Source organism: Pipistrellus hanaki (assembly GCF_964339955.1).
Source record: "Pipistrellus hanaki genome assembly, chromosome: 4".
In the NCBI taxonomy this organism is placed as follows: Eukaryota; Metazoa; Chordata; class Mammalia; order Chiroptera; family Vespertilionidae; genus Pipistrellus; species Pipistrellus hanaki.
In genome coordinates, this window is record NC_140506.1 from 27032991 (window position 1) to 27059326 (window position 26336).

General features: G+C 36.3%; 1 protein-coding gene across 3 annotated transcripts in view; it reads right to left on the minus strand.

Annotated features, from left to right (window-relative positions):
- PDE4D (phosphodiesterase 4D) overlaps window positions 1-26336 on the minus strand; it is a 1156670-nt gene that overhangs the window by 763658 nt on the left and 366676 nt on the right. The window lies entirely within an intron of this gene.

A 26336-nucleotide genomic window follows, 5' to 3' on the forward strand; every position in this document is an offset into this window, starting at 1 on the left:
ATCCCAAAACCTAGTTAGTGAAACTAATTCATAAACATAACATGTGAATGTGGCAAATACCATCTTGCATTTGTTCAATGATGTTCTTAGGCTGGAATGTAAATGGGCAACCAAAGTACATTGCAGTATATTTGAAGCTACCAGTGTGGTTAATATTTATAAATACCAAGAGAATATGCATACATTCTTGTATTCTAAGAAAACACATAAGCAAAGTGTATTTTTCGTACCTATTTGCTAAAAATCTTTGAACTTGGTACTATTTTTTCCCCTTCCCAGACAGCTTGACTTGGTTTGATTCAAGTGTTGCTCCCTGATTCAGGCGCAGGTGCTAATTAGTATCAAGACACCTACATCTACATAGGAAGGTAAATAGAGAACATATGGAGATAGAAATGTCACCAAAACAAAGGTGTTTTTGATGATATGCCTGGCTTAAAAAGTTTCAAAGTCTGAATGCAAGCTGTTGAATTAGGATGTTTTACGCCCGTCAGACTGAAATAAAGCCGCCAAGAAGAAGCATTTATTACTAAGAAATGTGATTGTCTCGTTGTTCACTGCTTGAATATTTATGAAGTTTATAGTTCGCATGCGGCATTTCCATAAACTGCCTTGATTAATGAATTTAATTGTAAATGTTATGAGCTGGTTTCTTAAATTGTATTTCATTTTGTTTATGTGCTTGGTATAAAAGTAAATTTTCAGGCTGAATCATGCTCAGTGGATTTGAATCGGTTGACAACGTCCTCAAGCTGTGTGACGTGAGTGTGCGTAAGTGAATGTAGCTGCATGACTGTGGGATCTGACCAAAGCAAATGTGTGTGGAGGGCTCAGTGCCACATTTCCTGGGCGAATAGGTATGCTCAGCTGACCCAGAAGTCCATCCAGGGGACTTAGTAAGAGCACATATTAAAAATGAAGAGACTGATAAAAATTTCCCCTCAAGGACAGTTCTTTAAATATGCAGGATTTTGATGGAGAGAAAATTTCACAACTTCTGAGTTTTTGAACTGTAGGAAGGGATAAAGGATGAAAAAAAAAATGGAAGCAGCCCATTGATCATCTTCCCTACTCCTTTGAAATCTATTTTGCCCTGCAAAAGGATGAAATACAACTAATATGAATGAGATTGACATCTAGCCACAGATCTTCTATCCTACTTCCGGGACTACTTCCGCATCTTTCTTTATCTTTTCATATAACATTTGACACCCTCAATAGTTTGGCTCTTAAAACACTTCATCTCCATTTATTAGATCAAATACCCTTGCTCACTTTTGCAATTATCAGTCCCAACTCAGAGCAGAGTGAAGTAAAATAATTTAGTAGATATAAACCTTTTGGTTACAGTAAAAGAGCTTAAATAAGGATTCTCTTTTGGGGCATGAAAAGACAGGTATATTATGTATATATGTATTATGTATATATGCATATATATGTGTGTATAGGTATATATGTATATATGTATATGTTACATTTTACATATATGTATATATATGTATATGTTACATTTTACATTGAATTTTTAATTTTTACAATCTTCAAATGCCCTAATTTTGTATGTACTCATATAAAAATTCATCTTGTTTTAAAACACTTACTATCAGTTTTTCATACCAGCTTAGCTTAGTACAGCCCAGAAAATTATAATCTTGAAAAAGTTTAAACTGTGCCCTTCGCTGTTCTCAGGTAAATTATAACACTGGTTTTAGCAATCTGTCTGGAACCTCATTTATATTCTCTTCTTCCTGAAAATTTAGTGCTACCTTTAAGTCAATTCTTCTGATTCTCAAAACATACATCTTCACGTACATTCCACTTTGATTCATCTGTTAAAAATAGCCCTTGGTACAGAAATTTTAAACAGTTAAAGGATATTGTATCTATAATCTTTTCTATATTCAAAATTGGTTTGCTCCCTGCCCCCAAAGAATCCTAAAAGTTATAAACTATATTATCTGTAATGTTCTTTGACCTGATATATTAAGTGTATAAAAATATAAAAAGGTTTAGGTGTCTCTGAAAATGTAAAAAGATTTAGATAAGCACACAGGCACTTGGTTAATAATATGGAGATGCATGTACCTTTGGAATGCTTCGTATATATATTTATTCCCATTGTATTTAGAGACAATTTCTCTAACATAGCATTTTGATGGACAATCAGTGGACTTGACTTTAGGCATAGTTACTACACAAGCCATGCCCACCTCACAGAAAAGGCCACAAAAGGATAGGACACCTTCTCTCTGGGAAAACGGTCTCGTCAACGTTAATGAATAAGGAAGTTCTGGCTATCTCTTTGGAAGCCATAATATAAATTGGAGCCATGCAATCAAATAGTGCTAAAGAAGGTTGGCTTCCTGCAAATACAGTCTTTGTGCCTGGCACACCCCTGACCGGAGTATAGTGAGCCTTATTCCAAAGGAACCTGTAGTGGATTCAAAATTGATACCATGAATATGTCCACCTAGAACCTGTGAATGTAAACTTATTTGGAAAAAGGATCTTTGCAGATGTGATTAAGTTAAAGATCCTGAGATATTATCCTTGATTAGAAACACTAAATGCAATGCTGAGTTTCCCTAGAGGAAAAGAGGAGAGACACACAGAGAATAGGCCATATGAAGACAGAGGCAGAAAATTGGGTTATGCTTCCATAAGCCAAAGACTGCCTGGAGCTAGGGGACGTGAGAGGGGAGGCAAAGAATGGAATCTCCCCTAGCGACTCCAGAACTAACATTCCCTCCCCACACTTTGATTGCATGCTTCTCGCCTCCAGAATTGTGAGAGAATACATATTAGTTGTTTAAAGTCATTCAAATTGTGGTGATTTGTTACAGCTGCCTTAGAAAACTAATATAGAGCCAAGCTAATTCTGGGGTCTGAACTCTTCCAATGTCATCTGTGCTGGGGAAAGCAGAGAAAACCAGGCAGAATAGATACACCATGGCTCGGGGAGAGGATGCTATTGCTGTACTCAGAAGGAGAAGCAGGGGTTTTATTTAGATTAACTGAAAGACATGATCATTTTTGGACACCAATGTACAGAAATATAGCTGAACAAACCTTCATCTTTGTTAAAGGACCGGCAGTTTTAAGTTCTAGGCAAGAGAAGCAAATTAAAGGAAAAAGAAAAACTTTATTCAGGATCAAAAATTACCATGAAAAATGTGACAGAATTCTTCAGGGATGCCTAATCTTGTCCCTCTATTTTTAAAGCTTTCAGAAGAAAAACAAAACAAAAAACAAACACACAAACAACAACAACAACAAAAAAAACTGCACTCACGTGAAATCTTCCATATATACAAATTGGGCATTAATAAGGAAATATAAATTTTAATCTATGTAATACTTTTCAAGAGGAGAGAATTTGCAAGGTATTTACTTACCTTTCTTATTTTGTTTGATGACATGTTTGTATATGGGAAATTTTATATATGAAAATCTTAGTTTAAATAATGCTTAGAATCATTTCCATATATTTTTTTTAAATTTTATTTTTTATTAAATTATTATCTGTGTACATATTTTACCATTGCCCCCCCTCCCATACATACGTACCTTTCCCAGAGTTTTGTGTCCATTGGTTGTACTCATACATTTCCATATATTTTTAAAATAATGTTTATTTAGCTTTATTTTGTTAGATAAAAAAGTAAAATAAAATATATGTTTATGTTGAGTAATTTGATTTACATACTTCTCTGATATAGCTATATATTTAAATTGTAGCATTAAAAGCTATTTTACTTTACTAAAGCATCCACATTCAGTTAAATTGCATATTAAAAGCATAGTAATCATTACTTTTATGATAATATAAATAGAAAAAAAGGATTTTAAAAGCCACAGCTGACTTCTGTCAAAAATAATGTTGAATTCAGCAGACAACTTGTTGGCTTTGTCTAAAACAACAACAAATAAACATATAATGGCTACTGCTAAAAAAGGAATGATTCACATAATGGGCCAGAGAGATAGCTAACATTTGCTGACAATTTACTATATAGCAGGTCCTATTTAAGAATTGTATATGCATGATCACATTTAACTCTAACAAAACATTATAAAATAGCTACTATTAATATGCCCATTTTCTAGGTGAGAAAACTGATACAGAGTGTGGTTAAATAACCATGTCCAGGGTCAAACAGCTAAGGGGAAATCTGACTTACAAGTTCAAGCTTTAAGGCACAACACTATACTGACTTCCCCACCATGATCAGTAATCAAAAATTCTGATAGGTGCTTTTGTTTTCATGCTCTAGAAATACAGAGGAGGAAATGGTGGTTTGTGCCAGCTTGGGGGAATCTGAAAAGGCATCGGTACCAAGCTGCTTCTACATTGGATTTCAAAAGACACGGAGAAATCTCATACATGGAGAAAAAAAGAATCTTAGCTAAAGAGATCAGTGAACATAATTGGGAAATTTCTAATGAGCCCTTATTGCAGAAGGATTTTGTGCAATTCCAGGGCATAATGGAAATTTCCACATCCCAATTTTCAGTAACTATCTCTCACCTTCTGAGAGTGGCTAACCCATCTGGAAACAATGAAATTTCCTTTTTCTGAGCATAGATCAGACTTCTGGAGACCTGCTCAAACTTGATGGAACTCAGGTCTGAGGTCTAGGTCCCTGCACCATTGCTCTTACACAGGATTCAGAGAATTTGTAACTGGAACAGCTCATACTGCACACACAATGCCTCAAATTCCAGTGATTTTCCTCAGAAACTGCTCAGATTAATTCAGTGGTTTTGATTGCTAGCACTAAGGCAGACGAAAACATTACAATTGAGAAGATACTTCTTTAATTACTTATATGTCTCTAAACTAATGTGTCATTTACTCGTAACACTGAACATTTTAAAGTCCTGATTTCCTGTCTCCTCAATTAAGGGTAGAGCTCTACGGCAATGACTTCAGAGTAAACATGATGATATTGGGAAAGGAAAATCAGAGAATCAAATAGCTCTTGGGATCCTGCAATAAACATTGTATGCAATTTCAATGTCAATAAAAGCTCGCTGTAGTAAACTTTCTTTTTTTGCATTCAACGAATGTTTTAAATGTATACTAAAAGCAGGGCTCCTACCATGTGCCAGGACTCTAACTAAATTATTTTACAGAAATTTTACATTTGTGTGAGGTAAATATTATCATTCTTATGTTATAGGCCAGGAAACTGAGGATCCCCAAGGAAAATGATTTGTCCTAAATTACAAACCTCGAACATGATGGATTAAAAATGTGAACTCTTATTTTTGTGATAAATGAAATGTTTGAAGCTATGGTCTTTTCTCAAATATGTTTTCAACTTAAATGGAAATTAACCGAGACACATACAAAAAAAAAAGTGGATAATAATTTTGCCCGTCTCATGGTACTATAGTAATAAAAATTAATTTACTATGAATTGGTTGACTCAAGACAACTTCAGGACTACAGAATTCCTCCCAGAAACAAAACTGCCATCAAGAACTGCTATTAAGTTGAAAACACTTAAAAACCTATTGCATTACGAATGATGCAATTCTTTTATGTATAACCTAGTCAGGCAAGGTTTGAACAACAACAAACAAGGTGAAACATTCTGCATGAAGTAAAAGAAGTTAAATGCTGACATTTTGGGAGAGTTTATGACCCTGGTAGAAGAGATGGGAGAGAAATGGTCCAGGGGTGGGGAGCCCCATGTCCACAGATGGGCTCCATTAGGGAGTGTCCAATAAATGGTTAAAACTGACTCTGTCCTTCAAATTCCCGGGAACTCCTGCTTATGCTATAATTAACCTGCATTACCCCAAAACTTTCAGTAAAAATCTTTTACTGACAGTAACCTGCTGTTAGCGATGTTTTGGGTAATAACAGAGAAGAGGCTGAGTCTGGCAGTTTTAGATAGTGGCCAACAAAACAAAAGCAGAGACCCAAGGCAGAGCTAGAAGCAGCTGCCAGGGTGTGGGTGAGTGAAGAGAATGGAATTACAAATAAAATGGCTCAGAACAGATATGTGGAAACTCTTCCCCTACATGTAGCAGAGGAATATGAGCCTATAAAGCAAGGAGGATGGTTAGATTCTGTCATTCTAGCAGGGGTCTTCAAACTACGGCCCGCGGGCCACATGCAGCCCCCAGGGGAGTCTGATCCTGCCCGCCAGGTTTTTTGGGCAGTGAGCGCAGCCAAGGTGTTACAGTAGGAATTAGTAGTTCATATAGTCCGGCCCTCCAGCTCTCTGAGGGACCGTGATCTGGCCCCCACTTTAAAAAGTTTGAGGACCCCTGTAGGGATAGGGCTTGAACCATATTCTTTGGATATTAAAGAAAGAAGTGATATCAAAAAGCTGGAGGAGGCGGCACATGCAAATGGCAGATATTTTATTATCTCTATTACACAGCACAGTGTGCGGTGTCATCCAAATTTCACAGAACAAGTATTTTATCAGTGCATAGGAGAAGGAATCCCTTTCAGGTCGGAGAAAACGGAATATACCACAAAGGAAGTAGCATTTCCTATGGACCTTGAGAGATATATAGCATTTTGATAGGCAAAGATTGATGGAAGGGCTTTTACCTCAGAGCAAAAATGGCATGAAGTCTGAAAATGCCAATGTATACTCTGGAAACAGGAGGATTCTGACTAACTGAAGTCAACCACATACTTAAAAGCAATAGAAGACCAAGTGTCGACAAAGACAGTAAAATAACCCGGTGGCTATTGGCAGGTGACCTGGTGTCTAGAGGTAAGAAATGTGAGGACTTGGTTTTTAAACATGTAGAGTTTGAAGCGCTGGCAAGTTTTAACATCTAACCCATTGACCATGTAAGACGAACACTTAGGAAAGCCTTCAGGATGAAAGATATTGATCGAGGAGGGAGTCCAAAAGTGTGAATTCATGATTGACTCGGAGGCAGTGGATGGAGTTCTGAATTAGAGAGTACAAGAATGAAAAGATGCTGGAGAACAGGATTAAGGCATGATTAGCTGGTGAGAACTGAAAATTCAGGAGAGCTTTGCAGGACTTACTGTGTTATGGAGGATACAGATTGGGCAATAAACTTACAGGAGCACTACTTTCCAACTTCATGGACAAGGAATAGAAAGTAAAACCATTGTGAATGATTTAGGAATATACAACATATGGAGAAGCAAATCAAATCATTTAAATTTAAAATGTCTGCAATTAATGTCTTAAAATGTCTGCAATTAAAACAATGTCTCAACAAGTGGCTTTTACATTTTTTCCATTTGTATTAAAATTTTTTTCCATCCAGAGTGCATTTGAGTAAATACAATAATAGATACTCAAAACAACAGCAAAACACAAATAATCTTCAAATAGCAAAATACAAATAATCTTCAACAGCAAAACACAAATAATCTTTAAAATCACTATTGCAAAAATCATCTACATCCTTGCTACACAAAGAGTGGTCTGAGGATCAGCAGACTCAGAATCATCTGGGAGCTTGTTAGAAATGCAGAATTCCAGGTCCCATCCTACACTTCCTGAACTATAACCTGCATGATAACATGCACCTCAGTTAATTCACTCATTAAACTTTGAGAAGCGGTATTGTGCTGTAATACTGCCGTGTTTCCCCGAAAATAAGACATCCTCCAAAAATAAGACCTAGCGCATGGAAAGGTAAGACATCCCCTGAAAATAAGACCTACCGCAACTTTGGGAGAAAAAATTAATATAAGACACTGTCTTATTTTTGGGGAAACAGGATAGTTTGTCTATATATCAGCTTAGGGGTATACGTCAGCACTATATTCCACAATATGCTTATAGATTCCTCACTTCACACTGTGAGGTAATAACTAGGCTGTGAGAAAGTAGTGTTTAGTTCTCAAGTCTACCACTCAACAGCTGTAAGAAAATTACACTCTCAAGGCTTCAGTTTCTTTACAAAAGCAGTAGTCTCTTTCAGCCCTATAAATCTGTGACTTAAATAAATAATGGAGAGAGGGACACTAAGGGCATGCATTAAACAAAAGCAAAAGTGCACAAAGCAAATACCTTGCAGTGACAAAATAAAGATAAGAATGGCTTGGCAAGGACATTTTCAGAGTTCCTAGTTCGAGGAGAAACTGTGATTACTCGCTCCTCCAAGTAGCTCAAGGTCTCCTTTAGAAGGCAAATTCTTACTTAATGCAAAAGATAAAGCTCTGCAAACTTCCACTGGTGACAGTAAACAGATCACATGGAATGCCTCCTGTGTCCACACATATGTACCTGCATATTTCCTTTAATCCTCATGAAACCCTAAGAGGCAGGCAACACTGCTATTATCCCCATTTACAGTAGACAAACTTAGGCATAGAGAAATTAATAACATGGACAACACCATACAGTTTACAAAAGGCAGAGCTGAGAGTCCAACCCAGATTTGTCTGACTAGGAAAAGAATTCTTAAGTCTGACACTATCTAATGAAGGATTAGGAAGGAAAATATAAACAATAGCTATATTACAGTAAGTACCAATGATACGCCAAGCATAATTTCAAAAGCTCAGCATATATGAATACATTCAATCCTCACAAGCACACTATCAAATAGGCATATTATTATCCTCTTTTATAGGTTAGTGTATTAGTCAGATCAGGTTGCCATAAGAAAATACTATAGACTGGGTTATTGAGACAACAGATATTTATTTTCTCAAACTTCTGGAGGCAGGAAACCTAAGATCAGGGTGCCGGCACGGCCGGTGTGAAAGCTCTCTTCCTGGCTTCTCAAACAGCAGCTCTCGTGTGTGTTCACACAGCATTTCTGGTGTGTGCACATAAGGAAAAAGAGAGCACTCCCTCTTCTTCTTATCAGGCCACCAATCCTATCAAAATTGGACCTTAATTTTATGGTTTCATTTAACTCTAATTACCTCAAAAAAGCTCTATCCCTAAATACAGTCACACTGGAGGTTAGGGACTCAATATAAATGTTTCAGGGAACACAACTCAGTCCATAGCAGTGATGAGCATGATTAAATCATTTTATCAAGGTCACCCACTGGTGAATTGTGGAATTTCTATTTAAATCTTGACAGGCTGGCTCTAGGCACCACACTCAGCCACTATACTATATACTAAGGATCAATAAAAAGAAGGCATATTATGCATGACATAATTCTCCCCATTACTGGTTGTTCTGTGGTCAATACTCTGTTGTCATTTTTGGTTAGCAAACAGTTTTATTCAGATATAATTTCCCCCAAATAATCTGTTTCCTGTTAGTAGCACTATAACAGCAGGACTTTCCTTTTTCTTTTCCAAAGCCAGTCAACTAATAAATGTAAGGTGAGAAAAAAAATAAGTTAAACTGTATTGACTGTTATTAGCTTCTAGGGACAGATTGACACCCTTCAATTGCATCCAGGTTTTCATAAAACCTATTATCCTGCATTAGCCTTACCTTTGTATCATTGTTATGGGTCTCTTCACTCAGTTAAGACATTCAAGTACCAATTAAAGGTGAGATTAAAGCACTCACCTCACAACCTGGCAAGGGCATTGGTGTTTAAATGCCCTTGCTCATGGTTTGTAAGTGAGGCTGAAAAGAGGGATTGAGTCAGGTCCAGTTCTGGACTGCTGTGCTGAGAGCCAGGGAGAGAAGCAGCAGATGATCTGGAATTTTATAAATAAAGTATAACTGAGTCAAGGTGACTGAGATGTTGAAAGCCATATACTAAATCTTTTACTCTGAGGATATCCTATATAATAAAAGACTAATATGCAAATGGACAAATGGGGGAACAACTGGTCACTATGATGCGCACTGACCACCTGGGGACAGATGCCCAATGCAGGAGCTGTCCCTGATGGTCAGTGCGCTCCCACAGGGGGAGCACTGCTCAGCCAGAAGCCGGGTTCGTGGCTGGTGAGTGCAGTGGTGGTGTCGGGAGCCTCTCTCACCTTCGTGGCAATGCTAAGGATATCTGACCACCAGCTTAGGTCCATGGGGAATGGGCCTAAGCTGTCAGTTGGACATCCCCCGAAAGCTCTTGGACTGCAAAAGGACATAGGCTGGGCTGAGGTATGTGTGTGTGTCTCCCTGCCCCCTCCTCCGAGTGCACAAATTTTGTGCTCCGGACCTCTAGTTTTCACATGATGATAAAAATAGTTTAAAAAAGGAGCATTAGTATGCTAATGGTCAAAACTGTCACTATGGTCTTATCTCCCATGATCTCTCAGCATACACTCTCAACTTCAGTAAGGCTGATCACTCTTCACTGTGACCTACACACCTACTCATGAGTACCTTTTTCATTATGTTCATGCAACTTTCTGTACTTGCAAATACTTCCTCACCCAGACTATTCAAATATCATTTTTAGCCCAGTTCAATGATATCCTCTTGAGTTTATCTATAATTCCTTAAAATTCAATCTGAATTATAATCATACACAGCTCTATACTAATATGACAGTGGGTAGACTTTTGATGGTCATGCGTGCCTGGGTCTTCCTTTTAGGGAATGAAAGGGTGACATTTCCCTGACTCCTTTATTGACAGGCAGGGCCATGAGACTAATTTTGGCTAATTGATTAAATATAGAGATGAAATATGTCATCAAGGGCTGGAGTATTTAATTACCAGTGTAAAATCATTATTGTCTTTATTTTTCTTAAATAGACAATGTTCTAAGTGGTAGCCTCCATCAGCCTTGGGCCCAGAATAAAGACGGGATGGAGCAGAGTACACTGTTAAAGCACAAGCAGAATGCTGAATGAATGAGAACACTGTTCTGATTCAAGCTTCTGAACTTTGTAAGTGTAAGCGGCTTTGTGGGTGGGGCAGATGGGTTAGAGGGAAATGTTGTTATATAACAGAACCTAGCTTATTACAACGAATATATTATCTTTCTGCTTTGAGATTACATGTATATTATGGTGCCAAAAGCCTTCAGATTCAGCAAAATTTTTCATAGCACTGTGGGCCAGCCAGTGGCCTAGACACGGAGGACACAATGATGAGCAAGACATCGAAAATCACTGACCTCATGGTGATCATGGTCTAGTGAAGGAGATAAATGATAAATGCTCATCACATAATTACATGGACAAATACCAAGGTGAAACCACAATCAGTTCTATAAAGGAAAAGCACATCTGCCCTAGATGAGAGGACTGCAGTGAGTAGTCAGGGAGAGCCTTTCGGGGAAAGTGATTGTTAAGCAGAATTAATTAGTTAATTTTTAAGCAGACTAATTAAGGGTAAAACTAGATAAAGAATAGCAGGAGTGAGCAGGGAAAATGGCATTTCAGGTGCAGCAGGTATATGTGTCCTTACGGTAAGGTGACTAGATTTTAACATTGGCAAAGCGGGACACCATTGACTGGATGTGTGTGTGTGTATGTGTGTGTGTGTGTGTGTGTGTGTGTGTTCTTGATTAAAAATTTGGTCTATACGGAGCAACAAAATTTTTCATAGAATGCAAAAATAGTATTGTAATATATATTTTAAATTTCAACCTAAGTACAATTTACAAAAACAATAAATAAAAAAATTAAAAATAAAATTTAAAAATTTTATGTTTTTAAAACGCCACGGGACATGGGACAAATTGTTAAAAATCGGGACTGTCCCACCAAAAGTGGGACATCTGGTCACCTTAAGAAAGTCTGTTAGAAAAACCAGGAAATCAGAACATTTCAAGGCAAGGATTCTGCTGAAAGATTAAGAGAAGGATTGGAAAATTCATTATATTTAGAGGTATTGAAGTTCTTATTCATCTGAATAAGACCATTCTATTAGTGAAATGGGGATAAGAGACAGAGTAGAATAGTTTCATGGGTGATAGGAAAGTGGGGAAATAGAGACACTGAAAAGAGGCCAAACTATGGGAAAGTGTGGTTTTGCAGAGAAGAGAAATGGCACAAATAATGAGCAGTGGTTTTTGATGGTGGTGATTCCCCCCCCCCCCATGCGATATTTGGCAATTCCTGGATACACTTTTTATTGTCACAGGTGGGGGTGTTGGGAGTATTCTTATGAGTAAGGGCCTGAGATGCTGCTAAACATCCTACAGTGCACAGAACATCCCCACATTAATCAATTATTTAGCGCAAGATGTTGAGAGAAACCCTAACAGTGAGGAAAAAGTGAATGAAGGTGTGGTTTTTGGATTCTTTGGTTTGTGTTTCTTTCTTTGGTTTAATCACAGAAGATGTTTGAATATATCTGAGTCTCGTGGAAAGTATCTAGTTGAGAGGAAGACGCTGCAAGTACAGAAGACTGAATTATTATTATCATTTTTTTTTTATTTTATGGAAGAGGATACCCAGTCTCTGAGAGGATAACTGTTTTGTCCCAGGTGAGGAAATTAGTAAATGGGAGAGCCCAGATTCATACTTCGGCTTATGCTCTAAGCCATTAGCTATAAGAGCTCTTAGTCCTGCCATAATGCCAATTGCATCAACAACAGAAACGAAACTAATATTAAGGGGTTTCTTCTACCTGCCTTCTGAAAGCTCTACTTACCCCTGACCTGAATTTCTTTACTGAAACATGTTTTTAACTTATTATTAAGGCTGAGTATATCATTTAGGCAAGAAGAGTTTCTCCTCGAGTTCAGGCTCCAATCCTTTTAAGGTCTATTTGTAGCCATTTGGCCTCTGCCATCTGGCAAGCATCTTTTCCTCTTGAGGACCTATTTATCTAAGATTCATACGTGCAGTGCAGCACAGCTAAATGGACTGATGCAAATGAAAACTGGACTTTTGGCTGGATCTGATTCTGAACTCTGATTCTGTCTCAGGTGTTCTGATTGCCCCCTACCCCTAAGGAATGATGCTGCAGAATTCTAAGCATTATCATTTATTACAGCCGAATATCTTAATCATACAGTAACAACAACAGTTAGGAGCTAGAAGCACTTATGCTGTACCCCAGGGACTATTATGCAGGAATAAGGGAAGTAAAAAAAAAAATGAATGACAAATGAGGAAATGCACAGAGGAAAGCCCATTTGGAGCCAGATAATGCATTAATATATGGACATATCTGTGGAAGAGACTTTAAAAACCTACACCTCTGGGGCACAGCCCAGGCAGATCCCAAAAGTGTCTAGAGAACACATACCTTCTTCCCAAGGACTCAGGAAACTAGAGAAATGTTAACTTAGTACAGTGAGGTCAAGGGTGAAAAATTAGAAAGAGCCATCTTGTGAGAAAATGCTCACCTATCTGAATTCAAGAACGGATTCAGAGACAGAAAATATGGCAAAAATGAGAATTTAACAACAGGGTCTCAAGAATGGCTGTCTTTGGTCACAGGCACACCTGATGCAGTGAGCACAGGCTATTTATTTAATCCCTCCTCCGGTTCCTCATTGGCTGAGTACTATGGGGTCACCTGTTTCCTCATGTGTCACCCAGGTCTTGCTGTCTCCCATTGGGCCATTTAAAAAAATTGGGCTGAGGTCTTTCTAGCTGCCTCCACCTCCCCTGTCTACTTGCGGAAGGCACCTTGGGGATTTCCACCATGATGCTGGCCCGTGTGCACAGTCCTTTGTTCCTTTTCCCTTCTCTGTACATTCTGTTTGCCCTGGGAAATTCATTAAATTCCATCAAAAACCAATCATGCTGGAGATGGATCACAGAGGTCCATTTCCTACAATGTGTCCACTTCTTGTTATAACAGATTCCATATCTGAGCTATTTTTAAATTACTTGGAAAAGATTTTACAAACTTTCTCTCCTATTTTTTTCCAGTTCTTAATATTTGGTCATTTCAGGAAATTCTTGCATTAGGATTCAATCTAAGCATACTTCCTGTTTGATTACCTTGCAACTATCTCCTGAGATAAAGGTACCCTTCAATTTCACTTGTAAGATAACTCTCTGTAGACTGACCCATTTCTTCTTCCTCTTTCCCATCTTTTTTCTACATATCTTCTTACCTTTTATCTCTCCCTCCATTATTCTTTTCTTTCTCCCTCTCTTCCTTCTTCCCACCAACTTAACTTTTTATCTGCAGTTTTCTTAGAATTTGAACCCAGGCATGTTTGACACAAAATTCCATATATATTAAATGAAGTATAAATAACCACCCTAGACTATAAGGATATTTTTTATTTAAGATATGCAGTCTAGTCTATCAAAATGTTAAACTGCAAATTTTTCTGTAATATTCTCAAATATTAGAATATTGAGAAGCAATATATAACACTAGTATTAATTTGCCAAGTTTTTCAATGGCTTCTTTTGAAAGTGTTTAAGAATAGTTTAGTTAAAATAACATCTCCCCGTTTCTATGTCTTCAACACTGCATCACTGAGCAGAATAAATGGCTGAATGGCAATTTGCCACAAACTTCTACCACTTTGAGAGGAGTGTATCAGAAGAAAATATCGCTTACTATTGACTAAAACATTAATAGGTAAAATAACATTTGAATCAAGTGCTTTTTATGAAAAATCACTAAAGGTCTACCACAAAATATTGAAAATACTTTGTAGCATAGCTTAACCTTTTATTTCAGAACTTGAATTACTGTTTGGAGTTTGTGCTGTTTTCCATAGAGGCCCAGCCTAAGGAAGGCAGGATCCAATGAAGATCTAAGATCCTGTAATCTGAGGATAATTCACTTCTGGATAGTGACTGAGACAAAGATATGAACAATATATATTTTATATTTCAACATAAAATTGAATATGGAAAGGTCACCTCTCTATATCACTTCTCACTCCAGGATCTCTTTACCAAGTGTTGCTTTAATTCTCCTTTCTAACATTTTCTCATACGATGGGCTATGATAGTGACCTGGATGAAACACAAAAGAGTCTTCCATGTGGGAACCATATTCCAAAGCCTAATGCCAAAGATTCCCAAGGGGAAGGTGATCACGTGGCCATGAGGAGTGCTGTAATAAATAATTTGGAGGCTCTGGACAGACTATTGGGCTCCTTTCTTGCAAGCTTAATGGAATGACCCAAAGCTGGTTTGGTGGAGCCATTTGGTCATGTAAACTCTTTGTGGGCAATCGTGTAGCACTAATAGCCCTGAGCAGTCAGTAGAAAGCAGTTTGACCACCTAATCACTGAAAAATTAAAATCTGAGATTGATGGGCTCACAAAATAGCCACCTCTTTTTCAAGAGAAAGTGATGAGGAACAGCTTAGCAGACTTTAATGTGTGGTCACTTGGACAAATAGACTCAGGTCTGAGCTACCTTTCTCATTGTAGGTGGTTCCAGAGTGGGCATGGGGCAGCATTATGGTTAATTAAGCTCATTATATATATATATATATATATATATATATATATATATATATATACACACACACACACACACACACACATATATATATATATATATATATATACACACACACACACACACACACACACACACACACACACATATATATATATATATATATATATATATATATATATACACATATATAATCTGTCACCCTGCCCTCTAATTGCTGAGGCTCAGGCAAGCTGCTAAAATCTTATAAGTTCTTGAAATGTGATATGCAGGTATTGATAAAAAAGAATTTAAATCTTCCAAAGCCATGTTTAAAAGGAAGATTATTTAGGCTACTGATTTTCAAGGATATGGTTGACACTAAAGAGCAAGCATGTCAAACTCAAAAGCTAACACGGGCCAAATAAGCAAGCATGAGGCCCAAAGGCCGTGAGCTTGAGATGCTTGTTTAAGAGTGACTCCAAATGTAATCAAGGTGGTATTCTGTAATGCTTCAGCCACTAATAAAGATATCCAAAATATAACTGAAACACTAGCTTACTAGTGAGTGTAGTTATAGTGCCAAAAATGCATTGTGATTGAAGCTACTTTATGTAAGAATGGTTATACAAACCTAAAAATAATACCCACTGTTGAAATGTTTTACCATTTTTTCCTATGGGCACATGTTATATTCTTGGGATGATCACAATGTAGCCTGGATTATGCATAAATTTACATAACAATAAGCTAAATTATAATGGATTTCTTTTGTGATTGAGTAATACTGTATACAAATTCTACATATGGAGAGACCAAAGCATAGATGAATTATATTATTTTCTTCACATTGCAGAAATGTAATAGGAAACTGTATGCTCTTCTCTGGGGGATTGTGGAGGAAGGAGTTGGTGATTGTGCACTGTGCAATTCTAATTTTGTAATGGCTGATTGATATTATATACTAAACAACTGAAGAAGGAATAAGAAATATAAAATGAATAAAATAATTTCAGATTGTATGTACTGCAGTAAAAGTTCATAATTAACAATTGAATATTGAACCCCCAAATAGCACTAAAGCCTGTGGTTGATGAAAAAATCACTAACCTATGTCTTTAGCCTTTGGGATGCTTATAATTTACTTGGAGAGGCAAGACACACAAATACAAAAGCTATACACAAACGTACATTAACTGCCAATTACTGAGACAGCTTAATGTAAAGAAAAGAGCACTGGGTTGGGAATCACATACCAATTCTAACAGGGATTAGCCATGATCTACTTTAGTAACCTTGAGCAGGTCATGATCTCACTGGGTCTCAGCTTTCTCACCTATTTATAGGTAACATTTATTGAATGTTTACTATGTATAAGAGGCATCTAACACATATTTACTCATTTCATCCTCAAAACCAACCTATGAAGTAAGTAATATTACATTATTGGTCCCCATTTTACTGATAGGTAAACTAAAGCAAAACAAGTTAAAGTTAACTTATCCAGGATTATACTGCTAGTATGTGGTAGAGGATTCAATGTTACATTCACAAACAGGAGGAGGTCGGAGCAAATCAGAATTGTGTGTGTATGTGTGTGTGGGGAGGGGGGGAGAAAGAGAGAGAACAAATGTCTAATGGGTTTTGGGGGTTGTATTACATGATATATGACATCATACACATAAATGAATTAACATACAGAAATTAGCAACTATCTGGACAAGTTATGAGACGTGGCAAGGTTCTGTTCATATCCCAATAGAGAGCCCATTTCTTGAGCCTATCTCTATGTGACCTGATTTTTCAGTTCAAATCTTTAAAATATGATCATGTTAAGGATATATATGTGTGTATATATATATATATATATATATATATATATATCAACATTAAGAAACAACTTTATCATAGAAAGTTACCTGATATATTTTTTAAATTTGAGATAACATGAATTATCCACTCACTAAATTCAGCACACTTGTTTGTGTGTAGACCTGAGTTAGAGGAATTTTTGTTACCTCATGCTATATGCTGTAGTCATGGCATAAAACATTTAGTACTTTTTTTTGCTTGCTTTATATTACTTTAAGGATAAACATATAGATATCTAAACTTAAATATGATAGCACAAAAGGTATGTGTTTATACATGATTAATAAGCATTTTAACTTGTTTTCATTTGTACTGGCAGCTTCAAATATCAGAGTTAAAGTAGCTCCAAACTTTAGGTAAGATTTTCAAAGTGGTTTAAGCAGAGTACAGTACTGTTCTAATGGCATCTAACTTAAATGTTATTTGTATTAATAAATTTTGAAAAATTTGGTTCTTTTTCCATAACTCATTTTAAAGATAATACTTTTCTACTTTTTGCTCTGCGTATTTCACAGTATCTCTGGATAAAAGAAGCAGATCTATGATCTAAGACCACTAACCTAATTTAATATCTTCACTCTCACATCTAGATAGTTAGCTCTACCATTTTGGGGACAATGACAGATAAAAATATGAGAGAATTCCCCATCTTCTGATATACATGATTATATAAACCCAATTAAAATTTTTTTCATTTTTATTTATAATTTATTTTATAAGTTGGTTCTCAATAAATATTTATGATTGTTTTAAGATAGATGCTAGCATCTATTTTTCTTGGACTGGATGTGAATATCTTATTTGTCTTTGTTTCTGAGGAACACAGATACTTAATTTTTTGTTGAAATAATAAATTGATGAATAGATAGGTGAGCATCTAATTATGGTAAAGGACATACCATTTGAATAAAGAAATGAAGCTCAGGATATCAGTTAGCATAACCTGGGCTGTCCTTTTTCTTGATTGTTTTAGTCTATACTTTAAGGTCAATAAATTCTTCCTTCTCTATCAATACCTCTGTTTAGTTAAAGTTTATTTTGTCATTACTTTTTTTTTTAATAAACTGACTTTATTTAGTAATTGATATATTTTTCCTATATTTTTTTCTTTTGCTTTACTTTACGTCAATTTAAAATTAAATAGGTAACCATGGACACGGACAATAATCTGGTGAGGGCTCAGGGGAAGGAAGGCCTGCGTCTGGGTGGAAGGGGGCAAAGGGGAAGAAAGTGGGGAACATCTGTAATAATGTCAACAATAAAAATAAGATGTAATTAAAAATAACAGTGAAATGAAATAGGTAAAGTAACATTGCACCAGTTCTTATTTAAGAAACAACAATTAATCCTGCTTACATCTGAATAAAGTAATACTGTGTCTGGCTCAAAACACTTAAACCATAGCATAAATTGGTTGGTTCAGCAAAAGAGCAATTTCAAAAGAATCATTACCAATATCTTCAACAGCAACATTTTTGAGTTTGTACTATGTTCCAGGACTGATTCTAAGTTCTTTATTAGCATTAGCTTTTATAATTCTTACAACAAGCCATTTGAGAAAGATTAATACTGTGCTCTTTATATTTTCATGTAGCCTCAGCTTCAGTAGTAGCTATTATTTGTAGATAGAAGAGAATAACTAAACAATAATCCTTTGGAATTATAAGAAGTAAAGAAAGTATTTTTCATGCATTTAGATAAATTAAGATCATTTTTTACATCCAATTTAAGTAAAAAGTAAAGTGCAAAACAATTGAAATACTTTATACCAAACATATTTGCAATTTAGAAGAGCATTTTTAAGTGTTTTAGAAGCTAATTTTTATTTTTCCAAGAATGGACAGTAAAAATCCAAAATATAAGTACCATCTACTATCACCATCATTTCACTTAAAAAAAGGCTATTTGAAACAAAAAAATGTTGGAAGGATGTAATTACATAATCTAGGTCATTTCCTTCAACTGAATAAATTAGCCTTTGTGAAAGATTCATGATGTTGTCTATTTTCTGATTTCAGAGCCTGCCAATGAAAATTTTACCATTGACTGGCACTAGTCTTTATGCTGGCATTTGAGAACCACCAAACATTATGAGGCCATGACAATCACATTTATGAGTAAATTTTTTTGAAAGCAGATGTAACCTAGATTTGGCAGGCCTCTGCTTTTTCCTTATATGTACACGAGGCTATATTCAGGAACTTATTGCATCTTTAAAAAAAATAAATCCAACCCTATAACTCATTTGGATATTATTTTCTCTAAAGATTATAAGAATACAGAAAAATAATTTTACTTCATGTTACATAATAGGCCCATATTTACTTCATAAATATGCCCTAAAACACCTCTGTTCTTCTTCTCAAAGTTCATTTCTGAATGCCATATGCCTTACCTCCTTTCTCTCCCCTCACCCCCTTTATATTCAAAATTTATAAAATCCTTACACAACCACCTCCTCTAATCACGTCTGGCCCTAAACTTCCATGCCCCACTAAATAAAACTCTATTCTGGCATTAGCTAAACCTACCCCCACTTGTTCAGAGCAGATTGATTATTCAAATGTGGATACATTGATTTTATGCTAACTGATGTTGGAACTACAGAAAGGCAGTACTATGAATCTTAGAGAAAGCTTATGGCTGATATGATCAATAAAGCATGATTGAAGAGATTCTCTGTAGTTTCCAAGGCTAAATCAGAAAAAGGGTAGTGCTTCTAAAAGGTTCTCTCTCTCTCTCTCTCTCTCTCTCTCTCTCTCTCTCTCTCTCTCTCTCTCTCTCTCTCTCTCTCTCTCTCTTTGCACTTAGATTCTAGCTACTATCCTTGAGGATGCTCAAACTAGCCCTGAGGGAGAAAATGCATGGAGAGGAACTAAAGCCGCTAGCCCAGAGTCTGCATCAACCACCAGACATGTGAGTGAATGGTCTTCGAGATGGTTCCAGCTCCCAGGCCTTTAGAGTCTTCAGCTGAAGCCTTAAACATTATAGAGCAGAGACCTGCCCTCTTCACTCCACCTTGTTTAATTTCCTGATTCACAGAAACCAAGAGTTAATAAAATACTGCTGTTGCTTTAAGTCACTAAGTTTTCAGGGGTTTGGGAATGAAGAAGTAAATAAGTAGTACATCTTCTTAGAAAGGAGCTCCACTACCATCTATTATTACTTGTATCTTCCCTTTGGGAAGGTTAAGAAAGTGGGCAGGTAATGTTTCAGCACCCTCTTTGTTAAACTGCTTTGAAAAATATTCACCAAATAAGTGTTGGTCTTACATAATCATAATGTATGATTTGTTCTAGCCACTTATATGGCAATGTTTATAAGTCTTTAAGAAATGTTCTAATGCTTATAACAGAAACATGTGATTTGAAATTATGTCCTAGCCATGCAGAGGAGCTATCTAAGTGTAAATTATATTTTGGTGATTAAATACATTAAAACTATTTATTTTTAAAATATTTATATTCTGTAAAACTTTAAACCATAAAAATAAAGCAGCTAGACTATCATTTTAAATTTAGTTCATATTTTTACAAGAAAAGGAATGCTAACTTTGTTGAAACTAACTAAATTTCTAATTAACATTCTCTTGATAAAATTGGAAAAAATATTGAACTTTAATTTGATCATAAAAGCAACCCTAATGTTTCTGGAATATCTTTTTAAATAAGCTTGGAAATCTGCATTTCCTAACGTAATTTTGCAGTTCTCAATCTATTCTTGGCAAGATATTACAATAGCTGAACCCGCCTAGTGCCTATCAAATTATTTAATTTGCTCACAGTATTACAACTTACAAGGGATATTGTGAACATTTGTAATATTACATAACACATCTATGTAAATGATAACTGAAAAGGAGGCAATACTTTCTCACTCACTTTACATACACAATTTAAACTTTACATATTGTAAGGAATGGGAAGTACTAGAGACAGGCATACTAAAGACATTCAGTCAACAGTCATACTGAATGAAGATCTCACTAAATGCTAAATTCCTTAGAAGGTATATAAATTCCTAATTTAAGGAAGGAGAGGAATAGCAAGAAATTACATGGTGAGGATTTTTACTATCACAGGTTTAGGAAGAACCAGGAATTTACAAAAAGGAGACCTTTCCAAACATTATTTTAGCATATGAAGCCAATTTCCTGGGACAGGATTACTGAACTAATATTTAGGCAGTTATATGAGCAGCCTTCAGCATGAAGGAATGTGTTCATGTGGGAGATTCAGACCCATGGGAAATGGGAAAAAGCAGGACAGACTAAGAAGTCAGAAATGGCTCTTATTAGAAATGACAGGTCGGAGGGTATTTCAGCCTTGACTGTGACACTGGCATATGGAGTCAGAATTCATTCTTTTTTTTTTTTTTTTTTTCCCGAAGCCCCAGCTGCAAAATGCCACTGCCCTGAAGGTGCCCTCTATATCTTCCCCAGATTTCACTGTGGCACCAGGAAAGAGATCACTTTTTAGACAGATTCAGAAGAATGTGCCCCAAGCCCTTTTCTTGGTGGTTCCCATAGTGAAGCCTAGTGAATACTTGCATTAAGTAGGTCTATGCATGTGAATGGTACACAGGACATTGCCTGGAATACAATTAGTGTACAGAAGTAGTTATTTAATCTAAATATCCTACCAGAAATTATGTACCATATATCTGGAAGTCATAACATTATTCCTGTTAAACCTATTAAACTTAGGATGTCTGTTGTCAAAAAGACAAGAGAAAAACGCTGGTGTGGAGTAAAGAGAACCCTGTACATTGCCGGTGGGAATGTATGAATAGTAACTATGGCAAACCTTATGGTGGGCTACCATCAGATCCAGCAATCTTATATCTGGATAGTACATAGATCAAAAGGAAATGAAATCAATTTCCTGAAGAGATATCTGCACTCTTAGGTCATAGCAACATTACTCACAGTAGTCAAGATGGAAACAACCTAAGTATCCATTGACAGATGCATGGATAAAGAAAAGATGGCCTATCTCTAAATGGTGATGGAGGGAGACTTGGCTTGGGGTGGTGAACACACCATACATTTATTTGCCTACTTTAATGCATCAATGTAAGTATTTAATAATTAAAAGTAGTTAAATATGCTAGTACAGATGATGTATTGTAGAATTGTGCATCTGAAACCTTTATAATTTTGTCACCCTAATAAATTCAATAAAAAGGGGGGGAATTTAAAAAGCTAAAATTATTAACAGTTAGTACCCATCAGGTACAGATGAAATAACCTAACCTCTATAAGTAAATTTGTAAAACTACAGGGAAGCATTGGAACTGGGTTAATTTTGGAACTTTTAAAAACTTGAAGATTTTTGCTAAATTATCTCTTATATAGTTTCTCCGTGTTAATTTCTATACATTTCAAAAAAAATTCTTGGTCAAAAAGTATGTGAATAATTTTGTATTTTTTTATATCAATATTTTATTGATTTTTTTAAAGAGAGGAAGGGAGAGGGACAGAGAGCTAGAAACATCAATGAGAAACATCGACCAGCTGCCTCCTGCACACCCCCCACCAAGGATGTGCCCGCAACCAATGTACATGCCCCTGACCGGAATCGAACCCGGAACCCTTCAGTCCGAAGACCAAAGCTTCATCCACTGAGCCAAACCGGTTTTGGCTTTTTGTATTCTTATTTTGAGTTATTAGTAATACTTAATACTATAAACATCATAAAGCTCATAGACCAAGAGAGAAAATTTGAAAAGACTGCTATAAACTCTTTTTCATTCCTTTCTACAGTGTATTATCTTATTTTTACTAATAGTTTATTTGCCTTGCCATGCAATAAAAATGTATTTCCTCACACAAAAAAAAATTAAAGTTCTTGTAATTATTACAATTAAATTAACTTTTTACTTGCCTACTCTAAAAGCATCAATGTATTTAATAATTGAAATTAGTTAAATATGCTAGTGTATGTATAGACTCTATGGTGCTTGTGCCTCAGAGGAGGGACCAGGGCACTAAGAATCTGAATAAGAAAAGGACAGAGCAAGCATGTCAAACTCAAAGGCTAACATGGGCCAAATGAACTAGGCATGAGGCCCATGGGGTGCGAGTTTGACATGCTTGCTCTAGTACATATCCCTCTTGCTTAAATTTTCTATCATCTGCACATAGGTTTTTAAAAATTAAAACACTATGTATGATAGCTGACATTATTAAGTGTCCAATCCATCTAGCTAGTGATCATTTCCATTTTAGCAGGTATTTCCCCTGGCAACGTCTGCTTGGCAATTCAATTGGCATGGGCAGCCCAAGGAGCAATCAGCTATTCTGTTAAGTGGTGCCTGCCAATTTGCAGGAACATGCTGCCCCATCTAAATCCATTCCTCTGATCAGAATAGGGAGGGAATCCCTGGGGACATCACAGAAATTAGCCTGAATCTACTCAGGCTTCCAGCTTCCAGGTCACTGCAGAGATGACTCAGCTAGCCTGAGGATTCCACTCAATATAGCTGAGGGGACTTTCCTGTTTAATATTCTGTCCCAGGCATTTCATCCACAAGAGCCAGCAATGCCTCTCTGTAGCAGGCTAGGCTATTTCTCATAGCATCCTCTTTCTAGTGCAACCATTCTTCTCTTCCTCCTGCAGGAGAAGGTACTCCACTACACAGAGCCACGTCCTTCCTTTACAACCATCCTTCCTGGAGGTCCTTTCATTCTGATACCCCTTCTCTATTGGAAGATTTACCACCAAACAAGATCACCAGGTTCTCTTTGCTGCTACTTAATTAAAATGAATAATTCAATGTTCTTGCTCTCTAAGTTCTTTTTGTGTTGCAATCAGGGAAAGTTGTGCTTCACTTTAGCATGGACAAAGTTTTCTAAGACTGTCTGTAAGAAAGAATAAGAGATCACTTTTAAGATCTCTGTACTTATAGATCCCACAGACAAAGGTGGAAAAGCAATGGACTCAATGGTGCAAAAGCAAGAGTTTCAAATCTAGGTGAGTGGTCCAGGACGCAGATGGCAGAAACACTGAGTAATAAACCTAGAGGTCACAACATCAATAGGATGATGACTAATGGGAGAAAATGAGTTCTGGGTGGGCATAAGAAACCACTGTGCCCTTTGCTTAAATTAGTCAATAGTCTGTGGCCTATAGGACAGGTCTGTGGCCCTGACCACTTGGAGACTAGCTCTGTCCCTTGCTCTTCCTCACAAATACTCCAGCTCCCTGACTGCTCCTCCCAGAGCCTATCAGTCCAGTATTAAAGACTTAATGTGGCTGGGGCTGTGCCACAACCATAGCAGAGGCTTTGTTTTAGAGCAGTGGTTCTCAACCTCTCTAGTGCCGCGGCCCTTTAATACAGTTCCTCATGTTGTGACCCCCAATCATAAAATTATTTTCATTGCTACTTTATAGCTGTAATTTTGCTACTGTTTTGAATTGTAATATAAATATCTGTTTTTCCAATGGTCTTAGGTTCTCCCACCACTGCTGTAGAGCCTAAGACCTTCGGAAAACAGAGATATTCACATTACGATTCATCAGAGTAGCGAAATTACAGTTATGAAGTAGCAACAAAAATAATTTTATGGTTGGGGTCACCACAACATGAGGAACTGTATTAAAGGGTCATTACATTAGAAAGGTTGAGAACCACTGTTTTAGATTAATGTGTTATAAAATCTTTCAATAACACTATAATACCCACTCACCTAAACAGATGAAAAAACACAAACCAAGCAACAGCATGGGAGTGTACAAGTGTATGTCTGGGGAAGGTGCTGGAGAGAAAGAGGGGGCGCATAGGTGGGTTTCAGGTGAAAGTAATGAAGCTTAAGTTGCAGGGCTCCATGCTGACATAAACACCTTCTGAGGTTCTGAGTGAAGCCTGGAAATGTGTTTGTTTAGTCCTGTGCTTTAGTAAAATTTGTAAAAGAAAAATTCATACAATATCAAGTAATGAATTTGGAAAGATGTTTTGAATGCTTTAACAACAGTTGAGAAATCACTGACTTCTGATTTGTACACAAATAGAAGATATTTTGTTATAATCCTTAACATTTTATTTAAAGAACTAGGAATGAATAAATACAGATAAATTTTCTAATGCAGTTATTGGAATATAAAAAATGCAATAAGACCAAATGACTGAATCAATGGATATTATTCAGCCATCAAGCTGCAAATTGTAAGAATTTTTTTTCCAGATCATCTCAAATGTGGTAATTTATTAAGAGAAAGAGATCGATTTCAAATAGAAATGATGAATTGGCTCTTGGATTGCTCAACAACAGAATTAATGAAGAAGAGTAAATCAAATTAACACACTTAAAATTTTTTAATTTGGGGTAGATTTTACATAAAATGCTAGCATTAATAAAGATGATCTAAAATTCATGTTCTGACACTTTAATGGGGACCTCAATGACAAAGTGCTAAGTTAGTTAAACCAGGTGTATATAAAATTAGTCAACACACACACACACACACACACACACACACACACACACACATACACCAGGCCCTGACATACTACTCATATATAAGAAAACTTTACTTACAAAACAGGTGGCAGGGTGGCAGGCAGGATCTGACTATAATGTGCCAACCCTTGGTCTAAGTTGTTTTTTCTGAATCTTAACTCATCTTCTGAACAGAAGAACATGAAAACCAAAGAAGAAACAAAAAGATACACCTGTTCAGGTATGTAGGCTTAGCCCTACCCATTGTCTCACAGGTTCCTTGATTACTCATCCGTTACTCCTACCTCTCCAAGACACCTTCAGGTCACTTTCAGTTTACTACATAAAACTATTTTAGAAAGACAATTAGAGCCAGCAGTAAAGATAAAGAACAGAAAAAGAAAGTCTCTCTATTTGAGGACATCACATGGTTTTTACTGCCAGTATTCCTCAAGTGGCATCACTGTCCCATGTCCCCTCCAAAGAAAGTATATTAGGATTTTTCTTTTTCTGAAGCATTATTAGAAAGATAAACTCAGGAGGAAAAATACCAATTCTTATGATTTCTTTTTAGAGGTGTTTTACTAAAATCCATATTTTTAAATTTCACAGATGATATGTTTCTCTTTAAGTTGTATAGATTTATGTTACTCAAAAAATATTTGTTTGCTTATGTTTAAAAAAATGCTGCCATGGGATAATTTAAATGCAAATTAAAAGCCATCCAAAAACAACTTTATTTTTGATGTGAGGGTAATCAAAGTAGTCAGTTATTTTCCAGGATAAAAATTCGCTTTAAATAAAATAAATGGTACAAATATT